General features: G+C 46.0%; 1 pseudogene; it reads left to right on the top strand.

The window, feature by feature from the left end:
• The window catches only part of LOC138383635 (small ribosomal subunit protein eS6-like), a 75,497-nt pseudogene extending 60,822 nt beyond the window's left edge, over positions 1-14,675 (top strand).
• The last annotated feature ends 288 nt before the right edge of the window (positions 14,676-14,963 follow it).

Here is a 14,963-nt window from a genome sequence, read left to right as displayed (position 1 = left end):
CTTTAGTCCCCATATCAATACCTTACCAAATACTTTCCTAACTAAACATTTATTAAATGTACTCATTTGTCTGTTCCTCAACCATAATTTTAGTCCAAGCTATAATCATTTTCTGCCTGAACTGCTGAGAGGGCTATCTATTCGGTCTGATGTCCTATCCCCACCTGCACCAAAAGTGACGTGTTCAATACTCAACTATGGGAATGCTGATCATGTTGTTAAAAACCCTTCAATGGCTCCTCATTACTTTCAGGATGAAGCTAAGTGTTTTTTTGTGTTACCTGTGAAACAGGTAGAGGCAGAGATGGAACCACACATAGATTCAACTGCAATGTGTCCTGCACAACCCAAGATGATAATTTCAGCTCCAAGGCCAGAAAAAAAGGGAGGGGGCATAGGACATTTGTCTTACTTGGTCTGTGTTCAGGGGACATTAGAGATCTTTGGGCATCTGGCCCTCGAATCAATAGTACATAATATATGTAAAGCATGGTTCCTGGTTGACAGAAAGAACAATAGATCTTTAAAAACTTCTCATGTCAATGAGCAGACTCTAATCACAGAAATCAGTAAGACTTCCAGAGGTAAAGGAAACAAAGAGTTTATTCAGAGATCTAGAATAAACTGGCCTGTGACACATGTATTTCTGTATATATGGAGGTTATATATATATGCATGTAAATCTTGGAGGGAATCTAAAGATGGTAAGAAGTTCATGTGGATTTCAAGTCCTCTAAAAATAATTTTGCTGTTAAGTCTCATCTCATCAGATATTAATTACTTAACAATCCATTTAGCATAGTGGTTAAGAACATGACTCCGGAGTCAGAGCACCCAGCTAAATTCTGGCCCTCCTGCTGATCATTGCAGTACTCGGAGCAAATGACTTGACCCCCCTCTGCCTTCACTTCCTCAATGATGAGACGGATGGTAATGACAGTACCTACCCCATTAGAGCTATTGAGAGGATTCATTAAATTCTGTATAAAAAGCATTTAAAACAGTACCTGGCATATAACAAGCACTATATAAAATTTTAGTATTTTTATGGGGGATGGTAGGCAGAATAATAATTCTCCCAAAGGCCATTCTATGTCCTAATCCCTGGAATCTATGAACAAAATCTGTGACTTTGTGGCTGAGGGACTTGGCAGATGTGATTTCAAGTAAGGACCTGAGGTGGGGAGCTGTGAGAGGCTGTGTTTGGAGTGGGCCCCCACGAGGAGAGCTTTTAGGCCTGGAATGGCAAGTGTTTGCACGTATGCTTCCGCTCTCCCACGAACAATTGCTTAGAGCCTCCTCCCACCCCCCATCTACCTGCATCAGGACACAGACACTACGTCCGTCTGCACCCATCTCTCTAGGCACTGGAGCACCAAACTAAAGTCGTTTCCTCCTCTGAGTTTGATGTGGCTGAAAGGCATTTCAGGGGCAGAAACAGTGAGGGGGAAGCAGCGACAGGCTGACTGTGGGGAAGCCTGCAGAGGACAGACGGGAACCAGGGGTGGGCAAAGGCAAAGCACAGTGGTGGAGAATGGTTCTGGGGAAGTAATGATAATAGCAACAGCGACAGACAGCATTTATTGTGTACGTGGTATATACTAGGCACCAGTCGTCCCACTTAACTCTTATTCTCAATTCTTACCACTCTGTGAGATAAGTGCCATAATTATTTCTATAACACAAATGAGGGGACCAAGGCATGGAGCTATTAAGTGCCGTGCACAAGGACGCATGCCTGGTAAGTCATAGATCTGGTAGATCTGGGGTTCAAACCTGCAAAGTCGTGTACCCTACGCCCCTTCCCTATGCTGCAAATAGACCTGGATTAGATCGTGGAGTATCTTGAGTGACAGGATTTATTCTCTGGCAATGGGTAACCACAAAAGACTTTTGGATGAGATGTGGTCGCGTGAGAGCCGTGCTGCAGCAAGACTGATCCGGCGTCAGTGCGCGGGTACACCCAGTGGACATGAGGAGCGAGCAGCCTGCAGCAGGTTCCCCAGTGGAGGAAAGGGAGGACCAAGCAGGCAGAGTTTGGGAGGGGGCGGTGATATTTAAGCTGGAAGATGTGCCTGAGCTGCTTATCTGGGAATCACTTTAGAAGATTGTCAGGCCAAGTTTTGAATTAAGCACAGGAGAATCAATTTATGTAGCTATAAAAGCCCAGTGTGGGTGGCTGAGTTGGTTGCTTTCATAGACTCTAAATTGAGTAATGCCGTGTCAGAGAAGTGAAGGCAAAGAAGTCTCAGCCACAGAATTTATCTGCAGTATCTTCTTCAGGGTATAAATATATTTTTATTAGCTTTATGCACATAACCATAAGGAATTAGACAATCAGAGGGAAAAAGAATCTCATAAAATTGGCAATGGTTTTACATGGTTTACTAGCACAGCTTACCAGGGTGTCAGGGTATCGGGGCACTTTCGGGTGACTCTCGACAGCATCCCTCCCCTCTCTGCTGCTCATCACTCTGCACAAGCTCAGTTGATTGGGTAGATTCATCCTTAAAACCACCATGGTCACAGCGTCCCAGCACAGGGACAGGCACAGAAACCCCTCCTGCCATTTTCTTTCCCACAAGCTAAGCCATCCTAGGGCACTGATCTCTCTCCTGTAGGTTTTTTTTTTTTTTTCCAGCCAAGGACCTTAACTAGGGGGTCAATGTGTGATTCTAAGCATTGGGACCACCAATCGCTTCACTATATGGAGATCAGTTGCCGAAAGCACCACCCGTATGGGCAGTCCATTGGAGAACGGGTTGAGGTTTGGTGTTAGGCAGTTTGACCTCATCATTAGAAGCAGCTGCAGAAAATATTCATCAATGTTCTATGTGCTAAGAAGCCAGTTAGCAATTCTTTACTCTGCTTGTACTTTGGATTCAATGGGGACCTTTGGATACAAATGTCTATGTCTCGCCCTAAGCTGACTGACCCAGAGAAGTTTTGGCTGATTGATGCCCAGGTATTAGTATTCTTTAAAGCACTCTCTGGTACATCAAATTTGTATTCAGAGCTAAGAAATATTGTGCTAGACTCTTTGAAACATGCAAATGAGCTATGATTCCTGCCCACAGAGAGTTTGCTATCCAGTTGGAGGGGAACTTGTGGATACAGGGATTATTGGCCACAGGGAGTGGCAGATGCGAAATGCTGAGAGCTGTCACTGAACACAAACAGTGAGGAGACGTACAAATATGAGGCCATGCGGGAGGGCGTCATGGGAGAGGTGGGACTTGTGCTGGGAGGGGAGCAGAGTTAGGACTTGAACAAACGGAGGCGCACCTCCGATGCGGGAACCCGAGAGCAAATCCACCGAGGCAGGACGCATAAGGCTTAAGTGAAGAACTGACCCTCAAGCCCACCTGGGGTGGCAGAAACAGGAAGTGGTTCGGTGCTTTGAGGAATTTCTCCACACTTACAGGGTCCGAAGAGATGAGGTGGTCTCCTGGTCCTGCCCAGTCTTCCCCCGGTGGACTGTAGGGTTAAATAATGCCAGCCCCTGTCTCCTCTTGGGTCGGTGAGGGCAGAGGAGAGGGGGAGAAGGATTGGAGCTGAGAAGACGGGGAGGTGTTGAGGCTCCGTAAGCTGTGAACTAACCTGTCTCTGAGCCCTGTGTGTTGTCCCTGGCATGGTGGTTCTCAAGCCAGAGAGATGCTGAACACATCCCTGAGCCCCACTCTCAGGGTTTCTGATTCAGTAGGTCTGGGGTAAAGGCCAGGCATTTTGATATCAAACAAACTCCCAAGTGACAGTCATTCTGGGGTCTGAGACCACTGTGAGAGGTGCTGGGCCAGCATTTCGTCTTGTGTCCTGTGTTAGTATTTAGGAAAGATCTTTTTGAAAGGCTCCACCTCAGCTGCGCTAAAGGGAAGTGAAGACAGAAGTGTAGGCTCACCCCTGGATGACGCAGACCTGGAAAGGTGATCACACCCTCCCAGGGGCCTGCCCGGCGGTGGCTGCAGGAGCCAACATAGGGGACTTCTATGGCTACAGAGATGCGGTTACACATTCGTGTAATCACAACCTGGAGCATTTGGTGGTTTGCTGCAACTACAGAAATGGCTTCCTTCTCACGTGTCAGGGTATCCAGGGAGTTGCTGTGGCCACACTCGGGGGTCTTGGTTAGGGGGAAGAAAGTGGTACGCAAGAAGGAGAGACTGAGTCAAACTTTCTGGAGAGTCTTAGACTAGAAATTAAAGGACATAGATTTGAACACATGTTCTATACTTGCCCATAGAATGATTTCAATCTTGTCATTTATTCTCCCTGAGCTTTGTTTCTAACCTTTGAAATAGGGCTGCTGATGGAGACACACTGATTTTGCCTGTACACCTCGGACCAGGCCCTGCTTCCCAAAGCAAGCAACAAACACGTCCTTGGACCTCCGCTGTCCGGTGGCAGGAGGGGGAGCAGCAATGAGCTGTCTCACATTCCTTGTGCTGGTGGTTACAGCCCTGAGGATATTGAGGGTACGGCATGAGGAGGTCACTATGGCCGATGTCCTTCTCCTTCTCATAGGAGAGGAACGTTTAGGAACCGACGGGCACAAAGGACAGTGGTGGAGAGAGGGCTTCCTGGAGGAAGTCACCTTGGAGCTGAGCCTTGAATAATTGATGGCTTGCCCGGCAGTCAGGAAAGAAAGGTCTTTGTGCGTGGAGAGAGCATCACGTACAATCGCAGTGGTCCTGAAACACAGGGTGGCATGATCAGTGAATGTCCAGTGACCGTGTGAAGCCACAGCGTGCGTGCCTGCTGGCGGAAAGGAGGGGAGCAGCCTGAGTCAGGAGAGGCCCTTGCATGCCCTGCCGGGGAGCAGCGGCACTGACTAGTGTTGGGTGTTGTCTTTCATCCAAGCGAGTGACATGTGGGCCATGCCAGCCTGGCCCCGTTTCCCCACTGCAGGATGGTTTTGCCTATCTCAGCTCCACTCTGGGCTCTGCCGGTGACCACTGTGTCCTCTGGGCTGGTGCCTGAGGGTCGGGGACGATCTCTTCTACTCTGGAAGGATGGGCCTCCCTGCAGCCGGGGGTGAAGCCTCCCCCTCTGAACACAACTCAGTGCACCAACCAGCCAAACACGTGTTAATCTCTCGCAGGTGCAGGACAGAGAGAAGGGGGATGCTCAGGGAAGCCTCTTTTTATAATCTTGTGGAAAAGAGGAGGAAAAATATATATACTTATTAGGTCTCTGCCATCTGGCAAACCCTGGGCCAGCGCTTCCAAAGATTTTATTTAAAATGCACAATTCTGTAAATCAGTATTATTCCCATTTTATAGATCAGGACACCAAGGCTCAAGGATGCCACATAACCTGTGTAGGCCAAGACTGAGAGGACGCGGGGTAAGATGTCTATCAATGAATGTGATGAACGGCAAACCCCGGCTCTTGTTGCTCTCCATGTTGGCCATGGCATTAAAGTAAGGTAAAGACCCTCACGTGGGAATAAAGTCTGCAGGGGTCTCATAAGGTGAAGGGGCATAAATGACGCTTGTGGGAATAGGGACCGTGACTCAGCACTGCAGGTGACCTGCTGAGCCTGCTGCTTCCCTGCCTCTCAGGGCACAAGCCCGTCCCCTCCCGGGAACAGCCTCTGTGCTGTCCCTGACTTTGGCCTCCACCCCAGCAAACTCTCCACACTGGGGACAGAGAGTTAGCAAAGCACCTGGCCTCAACTCTGACATGGAGTAAAAGCTGGGTCATCACCTGCTGTTGCTGTTGCTTTAAATAACAGCAGGACTCGGGCCAGGGCATGTCCTTCCTTAAACACCTGCTGTGACTTTCTATTCCCCATCATAAGAAGTCCCCCATTCCCGGCCTCTCCCACCCTCCCACCTCCCTTCCCTCACGTCAGGCTGAACCACTGCACTGCTGCACCCAGACCGCTTGTGCAGAGGCTCTGCACGCGTCCGTCCCTTCTGTGCCCCTCAGCCCGTCGCCCCCTTGTGCCTGGTCCACCCGACCAGCTTCTCCACCCCGATGGCACCTCCTCCTGGAAGCCTTCCCTGCCCCCTGGCCTGGGCACTCATTCCCTGCACATTGTGTTTCCTTCCTTCCTGACAGTCCCCGTGGTCCACAGTGATGGCTGAGGTGTCTGTCTCCCCAGGCCATGGTGACCTCCCCTAGTCAGAGACTGCGTTTTACTGACATTTCATGCCCGTCGCCTGCACAGCTTAACATCCATGGTGGATGCGAGGGAAATGTTGGCAAAAGGAAGAAACACTGTCCCCCTTGGGAAGACACTTTCCTCCCTCAAGTGCTGCCTTTGACAAGCTCTTCTCCCGCCCTCCCACCCTTCAAGGCTGGGCTTAGTCTCCCTCCTCTCCAGGAAGCTTCCCCGGCCCCCCTCATGAGGAGTCGCTCACTCTTTCCCCTGAGTTCTCTGCTGCTGGTTTCTTCTGCTGCGACAGCATTTCTGTCCTTGTAATATTTCAAACGGCCTGTGTCCCTGTGTCCCTGTGTCCCCGTCAGCTTGCGGAGGGCGGGAGCTGCCTTGCTTGTGTGCTTAACACATAGTCAGGCAAGTTGCCGGGGCTTGGGGAACATTTGCTGATTAAATGATTGATTATTGATTTGATTGACTAGATAAATGAAAAGAATATCTGCACTGGTATCCAAAACATATGCCACTGTGGGTTTAAGGAGGAAGAAAAGCCACTTTTTTGTGTTTGGAATAAAAACCAAACAGACCTTAACGTCTGTGTTGGCACCATCGGACACTAGCTTTAAATCAGGCAAACTTAGGGAAGAGTTATGGAAATAGACCAGCGCGTAGCTACCCGCCTCTCACCCCTGCTTTCAATGAACACACTTTCCGCACATGCTAATACGAGACTGTGGGCAAGGCAGTGATAGGTCAGAGTGCTGTAACAGGAGAGTGTACCCATTGTAGTGCACTCACTTCCTTGGGGGAGGTGAGGCTAAAGAAAATCAGAATGATTGTCTCCAATAAGATTTGGGAATGGGTCCCCTAGGGCACAGAAGCCCTCCCTGAAAACTGTTGCCTGCTGAACAATTTATTTAACTGGGTTGGCTTGCTCTGTAGGTGTCAGGATGGTTTAGATGAAATTTGGAGGCTTCTGTCTCCCAAACTGAACACCTGATTTTTCTCCTTTGAGTTTTCAGTGGCTCATGCGGCTGAGCCAGGGAGCAGCTCTCCAGGTCCGGGGAGGGGAACTTCCCCGCCTTGGGCACTTCTGCTCCTCGCTGCCATCCACGCTGGAAATCCATTCTGTCGTTTCTGAGCCATTGCAGTTTTGAGTCTGCCAGTGGGAGTGGTTCAATCTCCCCTAGCACATGCAGAATTTCCATCAGTAGCAGTCACTTTGGGCCTAAACTACAAACTGCATTTCACTTTTATATAGCAGGTGTTTGTGCCTGTGATATTGTCACCTACAACCTCAGGCCCATAAGCAGAACCAGGACTTCTGCTTCAGTTCTTAGGACAGCATTGTGTTTTTCCTCTGGCCTATTTATGGAGGCATTTGTGTAAGCTCTGTGTTTCCTCCTCCTTAAATGATTGAATGGATTCACTGGTGAATACTTTCTGACCTGGATTTGTGTGTGTGTGTGTGTGTGTGTGTGTGTGTCTGTGTGAAAGTTTTAGATCACTTATTTAATTTCTTTAATACCTACTGAAAGTAATATGGCTTTTCTCTTTATTCTATATCAGCTCTGAAAAGTTGTGCTTTCCTAGAAGTCTGTACCTCCCATCTAATCACGCACATTGACTGACATGATGCTGCTCTGATTGGAGACTACGATCTCTATGGTCTGTATTTGATGGCATCTTTTTCCCTCCTGGGAGGAGAAAATTGTCTTTTTTCTTTTCTTTTCTTGTTAAATCAATCTCTCCAGGGGCTTTATCTATTTCATTAATCTGTTTTAAGAACCAACCTTTGATTTTGCTGACTATCTCTACGAAACATTTGCTTCCATTTCACTAATTTCTGCTTGTACACTTAATTTTTTCTGGTTCTTATATTTCAGCTCTTAGTGCAGTGTCAGGTGGGTGGAAACTGCTCCATAAATGTCAGTATCACTACTGCAAAGAATATAATTAAAGTCTCAAATCAGGGTGTCTATTGTAAGAGTTTATTAAAAGTTAGAACTTTTACAACTTCTTGGGTAATGAGACCTCAGAAAACTTTAAATCCATTTCACCTCATCCAAACTTGTACTATTGTCATTATGTATTTATGCAAGATATTACTATATAGAATTAATATTTATTTATATCTAACTTACATATTTTCTCTTTCCATTGCTTGTTATTCCTTCTAGAATCTTTATGTTTCCTTTTGCTTCTGCTGAAAACTCCCTTTAAGTCTTTTATTTACTGTGCATCTTCCAGTAATAAATTGTCTCCATTTATCTGTATCTTAAAACAGTTTACTTTCACTTTTATATCTGAAGCATTTGACAATAATTTGCTTTTACTACTTTGAAGTAGTTACCCATTGTCTTCTAGTTTCTGTTGTTTCTGTTGAAACATTAGCTAATAGTGTTATTGTTGGGGTTTTTGGAGGAAAATTTCCTTTTTCTCTTCCTGCTTTTAAGTTCAATAGCACAGTAGGGTAATTGTAGCTAACAGTAATTTATTGTATATTTTAAAAGCACTACTAATGGGAAAAACTGTAATCTTCCCAGCACAAAGAAAATACAAATATTTGAGGTGATGGATATCCTGATGATGCTGATTCGATCCTTACACACTGTATACATGTATCATAATTTCACCTGTACCCCCAATATGTACAACTACGATATAGCAACAAAAATACAAAAAAAAAATTTTAAAGTAAATTTTAAAAAGAATGTTCTCTTTATCTGTTTTTCAGCAATTTAAGTCTGATGTGACTTGGCATATAGCTTTTAAATCTTTCATGGAGTTCTTTATGCATATTTAACTTATGATTTTAGAAAATTTTCAGAGAATATCTCTTTATGTAGTATTTGTACCCTATTTTCTCTTGTTTCCTTTCTCTCTCCCTCTCTCCCTCTCCATACATACACATGCATATATATATATATGAGTACGTACATTCACCATTGCCTGTATATCTCCTAAGGTACGTTCTATATTTATAATCTTTTCCTCTAGGTTTGAATCTGAATATATCTAAATTCAATAACCACTAATCCTCTCTTTAACTCTGTCTCATTTTCTGAGAAACCAGTTTATTATTTATTTCAGTTATTTTTTTAGTTTTATAATTTATATTTCATTTATAAATTCTGCTTCTCACATGAAATTCTCCACCTTGTTATCTTGTAATTCTGTGAATATATTCATTATACTTATTTAAATCCCATGTCTGGCACATACCAGTATTTATTCATCCAGTGGGTCTGTTCACCATGTTGGTGGCTTTTTGTTTGTTTTTCTCTTGCTTTCCAGTCAAACGATCTTGCCTCTTGGTATGCTGGTTAGTATTAATTGACTAACACACATGTGTGTGAAAAATCAAAGAAATAATGTACATCTCTGGATGATGTGGTCTTCCTTCAGAGTGCAATTACACTTGTTTCTGGCAGATAAAGATAAGAGGACCTAGCCTTAATTTGATCATAAATTAATAATTAGAAGCAAAACTTCAGACTTTCTGAGAGTGTTCTCTTTCCAGCTCCCCCTTCCTCTTAGTACATATTTCTCTGTGCAATGTGTAGGGTGTTTAACGGGGCCTTTCTTTCTGGGTGAGTTGTGAGTTCTCATTTTATTTCCCAATCCCAATCCCCATGAGACTTCTAGAAGCTCTATTTGTTCTCCAGTCTTCTCATCTGCCACACTTCTGATCAGTGTCACAGGCATTCAGACTTCACTTGGGCAATGGTGAATGTTCGGGCAAATCAATACTGAATGTTGTCTCTGAGTCTCTTCTCTCTCTCTCTCTCTCTCTCAGATCTTGTCCTGTCAATTCTTCCCTGACTTGGAGATCTCTGATGCTTTCACATGTTTTTTCCCTCCTTCCTTTATTTTGACAAGCTTTTCTAGTCATTCTTAGCAGATATCTTGTTCTGCTAACACTGGTGTCCTGCTTCCAGAAGCAGTTGTTATTTTCTAGTCTCGGTCATAAAAAATCATAGAAATATCTGTATTATGGAGATGATATGATAAAAAGAGTATTTCAGAAAGTTTAATCTGCTAGTGGTACGGAGGTTCATTCAAAAAGGAATACTGCTGGCAAAAGTGAGTTATTGGAGACGGACACAGATGGAATAACTAACAATTCTTATTAAGTATTGAGAATATGCTAAATGCTTATTGGTGTTTTTATTCTTACTTTCAGTATTTCTATATATTCCACAAAATGAATTCAAACAAATTCAGAAGCTATCATTCTGGCCCTCAGTTTTCAGTGTAAAATAGGAAATGTTGATTGAGGAATAGTTAGAAACTACCATGCTTGAAATATTGTTGTGAATAAGAAACTAATGGATTTATATGAGAAAGTACATAATTTTTGTGTCTCTCTTCAATGTCAGTGTCCTAGTGAATAGTGAACCCCTCTAAGTAGAATGAACTTTTGTATAAGGATAGATGAATACGTCACAGATCAAGATGGACAGGTATAGACACAGACATTGACATAGACACAGATATAAAGCATACACATGAATGTGCACACACACACGTGCGCGCGCGCACACACACACACACACACACACCTCCTTGAGAGGAAGAAGGGAAATTGGGGAAAGCACCTGAGAGAACACAAAAGGAGTTGAGTCTAAAGGGTGAGCAGGACTTAGAAATATGAAGAACCAGAAGAAAAGCTTTCAGTCTTTAAGTACTGAAAACCTTGTCAAGCTCTGGTGGCAGATCTAAGTGCTCTAAATCCTTAATTTTCACTTGAAACCTCAGAGGTCTCACTGGCAACCCATACGTGAGTTGTTTTTCTTGAGGTTGCATTAATTTTTGAGAAAAGATCCATTGCATGAAAAAAAAGCAAGAAAAAAACCTAGGTCAGCTTGTGACGCACACACTTGGCGGCGCGCGCCCCGAGACAGCAGCGAGCTTCAGTGCGGGTCGGGTGGGTGCTCCCTGCTCTGCCTCACGGAATGTTACAAAGATACGCATTTGAGGATACAATTTAACAAAATTAATATTTACTACTGCTTCATCAAGGCAATTTTTAAGTGAAACTAGCCTTTCCCCCCCTGTGCCTTTGTGGCACTGAAGTGACTGCAGAGTTTGGTGCCACTGCCTTGACTGGTGCTTTATTTTTGCACCATTGGTGGCGGTGTCAGCTCGTAGTATGGAGATGGGGGTCCCGTAGCTCTCCCAGTGGTCCTGAGAGCATGATTTGAAAACCGTTGATGTAGAGCTTAAGACGTGGAAGAACAAGCCTCTCTTCTCCCCTCCTCCCACCTCCTGTCACTCTGTTCCTGGTCATCTTCTCCTTCTTCTCTCTCACTCTGCCCCAGAGAGTTTCTTGGGGGCCTTCTCGTGAGGAGGAGAGCCCAGACGCCACCGTGGCCACACTGCAGGCTGAAATATCTCGGTCGGGGAGGGTTTCTGCCTCTTCACTGTTCTGCCTCCTTTGCGTCTCTGTCTCTGCACCAACTCATCCAACCCTCACGCTGTCAAAACAAATACAACATGACAATGACAATGCTAAAAATTCTCCAGGGATTAATGTGGATACTCCTTTTAATGTTCCCAATACACAGATAAAGCATTAAAGGAGTTTTCACAAAACTTCCATAAGCATTTTTTTTCACTTTATCTTCACAGCAAGCTTGACAAATAGGTAAACAAATATAATTATTACCATTTTGCTCATGAAGAAACCAAGGCTCAGAGGTGCTGAGGCCATGGTACAAGTCTATCCTTAGCCACAGTCCGATTCTCTCCTCTGACGTCTGAGCTCTCAGGGCAGGGAAACGTCTCTCTGGGCCAGGCGGGAAAATCATCCTGAAATCCCTGTGCAGTCAGCAGGACGCAGGGAGGAAGCTCTACATGGGGCCTTTCTTTGTAATTGCTAGGAGCCTTTTCTCCAGCGTGCCAAGGCCTTGGCTACTGGACCTTCCTGAGAGCCCAGTCTGGGCTTGAAATGGCAGCCGAGCCGTGGTGAGTGTGGAAATTGAAGATAGAGGATGCAGGCATTTGGTGCAGTGTGTCCACTCTACCTGCACCTCTCCCTCTCCTTCTTCGTTCCCCCAGCTTCTAGAGCCAGGCCAAGGCCCTGGCTGCCTGGCTGGCAGAGATTCCAAAAGATGGCCACTAAATGGGCTCAGGACAAACGGCTCATCTGCCCTCCAAGTCACCACTCCTCCAGGTGGTTCAACTAGACTATGAACCTGCTGTCTGCAATCAAGTGCTCCTGACACTGGCAAGTGATTGGCAGGTGCTAGGCGGAGGCAGAGGGGAGGGGAGCTGCAGGGAGGGCGCCACAAGCTGCTGGACTTCAGGGCAGCTCTACTAGCTCTGCTCAGCGGCTCCCCTTCATAACCTTTAACCTTTTAAAATAACACAGACAAAATTACTTCCAGGATTTGTTGAATGTGTCCCTTTGCCTTCAACACTTGAGCTCTCCTGGTTGAGATGGGAGTTTGTACACATTCTGCAGATTTACAGTCTCGGTGAAGACTCTGAGAAGAGAAAAATCCCTCTGGCTCCCTGGAGAATTGGTCCTAATGACACTTTCAGGTCCTAAATCAGTACCAAGGTCTCCACCCACAAATGTGGACTGCATTCCACGCAGGTGGGAGAAAATGTCCCCAATCCTTCAGGTTATAAACTTCTGTGCAGAACAAGTTTTGTTACTCAGTGGTTAATTTTACAGAATACAGCAACAAAAACAAACAAACAAAAAAAGTAATTAGCAATTCCGATTTCCATATGTAGGATCATTTCAGAACAACTTGGATAGAAGGTGAGGCAGACACCCAAGGGAGGCAAGCAAAGAGCACTCTGTGAACCCCACTGTCACCGACCTCTCTGGCTCTGCGTCCTTGATGGAGTAATGAGGGGATGGAGCACCCGACCTCGGGACATCTGTGATTTAGTCCACCTGCCATCCTGGGTCCCTGTGTCTCTTGCTTCAATGTCTTGTGAGCTCCTCTGACTGTTTCTGGATCATAGGAAGGTGAGTGGGCCAGAGGAAGAGGGAGGTTGACCTGGTCTCCTGGCTCCCGGAGCAGCTCTACCCTCAGGCACAGCGAGTGGGGACCCTGTGGTGGGTGTCGGCCAGGCGGGTTGCCAGGGGACGTGCATCATCCTAAGCCTTTTACCTGCAGCAGACAGCTTCCGATTTAATCCTCGTCTCACATAGGCTGTGAGAGCTTGTGGAGACCCTGTGAACGAAGTGACAACTCTTTCTTTCTCACTTCCCTCCGCTAGTCCCCAGCGCTCTGCGGGAGGCGTGTGCCTGCCTGAGGGAATATCCCCCAGAGCAGGTGGTGCTTTTTCACCTTGCTTTTCTGCGGGCAGGTGGATTGGGCTGTCTGCAGCACCTTCCTACCCAGTTAGCTCTGTAACAAAACGAGAGAGCTGGGTGGGAGAGAGAGACCATTTTCTGAATCTACTGAGCAAAGAAGGGCTTTCCCGAGTTGTTCCCAGTGGAGAGTTTAATACTATGCACTGCAAGTGGGGGAAGCGGGGCTGAGTCCTCCTCCCCGCTGCCAAGGGCATACCAGGGTTTTAGCATCCTGACAGGCAGTCAGTGAGTCAAACCGGGCATGCACTGGGTGGCCAGGGGAAGGGAAAGTGTCAAGTCACAGGCAGGTCGCGTGCAGGTATATCAGTGAAGGCCAGAGCAAGCGGGGGTCAGCAAGGCCAGCCGTAGGCTGAGGCTCTCCCTGGGTGCTGATGCAAAGCAAGTCAGGCCAGGCCCTGGGCAACAGGAGGGCAGGTCAGTGGCCAGAAAATTTAGGAAAGAAAAACATGGAGAGCTTTTTTTTTTTTTTTTGTGGTACCTGAGAGACTGTCAGCTGCTTCAAGATGAAGCGAATATCTCCTTCCCAGCCACTGGCTGCCAGAAACTCATTGATGTGGATGATCAACACAAACTTCGTACATTTTATGAGAAGGATGTGGCCACAGAAGTCACTGCTGCTGCCCCGGGTGAAGAGCGGAAGGCAAGTTTCCCCGAGAAGCAGGAGTTTTGACCCATGCCGTGTCTGGTTACTACTGAGTGAGGGGCATTCCTCTTACAGACCAAGGAGGGCTGGAGAAGGAAAGTGCAAAGCTGTTTGGGGTTGCATTGCAGATGCCAATCTGAGTGCTCTCAACTTGGTTATTGAAAAAAAAAAAAAAAAAAAAGACAAGGAAATTCCTGGCCTGCCCGATAGCACAGTGCCTCATCGCCTGGGGCCGGAAAGAGCTGGCAGAATCTGCAAAGTTTTCAATCTCTCTCTAAAGAAGCTCATGTCTGCCAGTATGTCATAAGAAAGCCCTTGCGCAAAGTAGGTAAGAATCCTAGGACCAAAGCACCCAAGACTCAGTGTCTTGTTACTCTATACATCCTGAAACACAAGTGCCAGTGGGATGGACACTCCGCCAGAACAATGGACTAAGAAACAATTGACCAAGAAAAATAAGGAAGAGGCCACATAATATGCTAAACTTTTGACCAAGAGAATGAAAGTGACCAAAGAAAAACACGAGGAGCAGATTTGCCCAGAGAAGCAGGCTGTGCTCTCTGAGAGCTTCCACTTCTGAGTCCAGTTAAAAGTAAGATTTTTTGAGTAACAAATCAATCAGATCAGATTCTCCCCTCTCCTGCAAAGGGAAACCCATGGAGAGGCCTGAGTTCCCAGGGCACCACCGTTGTCAAGTTACATCCTGCCAAAGGCCAGTTGCTTCAGCTCAGCATACATTTGTTCTTGATGACTTTTCCATTATTATATCTCCAGAGGCTACTAGGTACAAAACAAAATTAAATTCTTAATAAAAAATACATTGGATGAGTAAGGGGGAAAATGGACATTAATGGCTGTTTAGCTCCACTCTGGGTCCT

Source organism: Eulemur rufifrons, chromosome 6 (assembly GCF_041146395.1).
Source record: "Eulemur rufifrons isolate Redbay chromosome 6, OSU_ERuf_1, whole genome shotgun sequence".
NCBI lineage: Eukaryota > Metazoa > Chordata > Mammalia > Primates > Lemuridae > Eulemur > Eulemur rufifrons.
The sequence above is the reverse complement of the archived record's forward strand: the minus strand, read 5'-3'. Positions and strand labels throughout refer to the sequence as shown.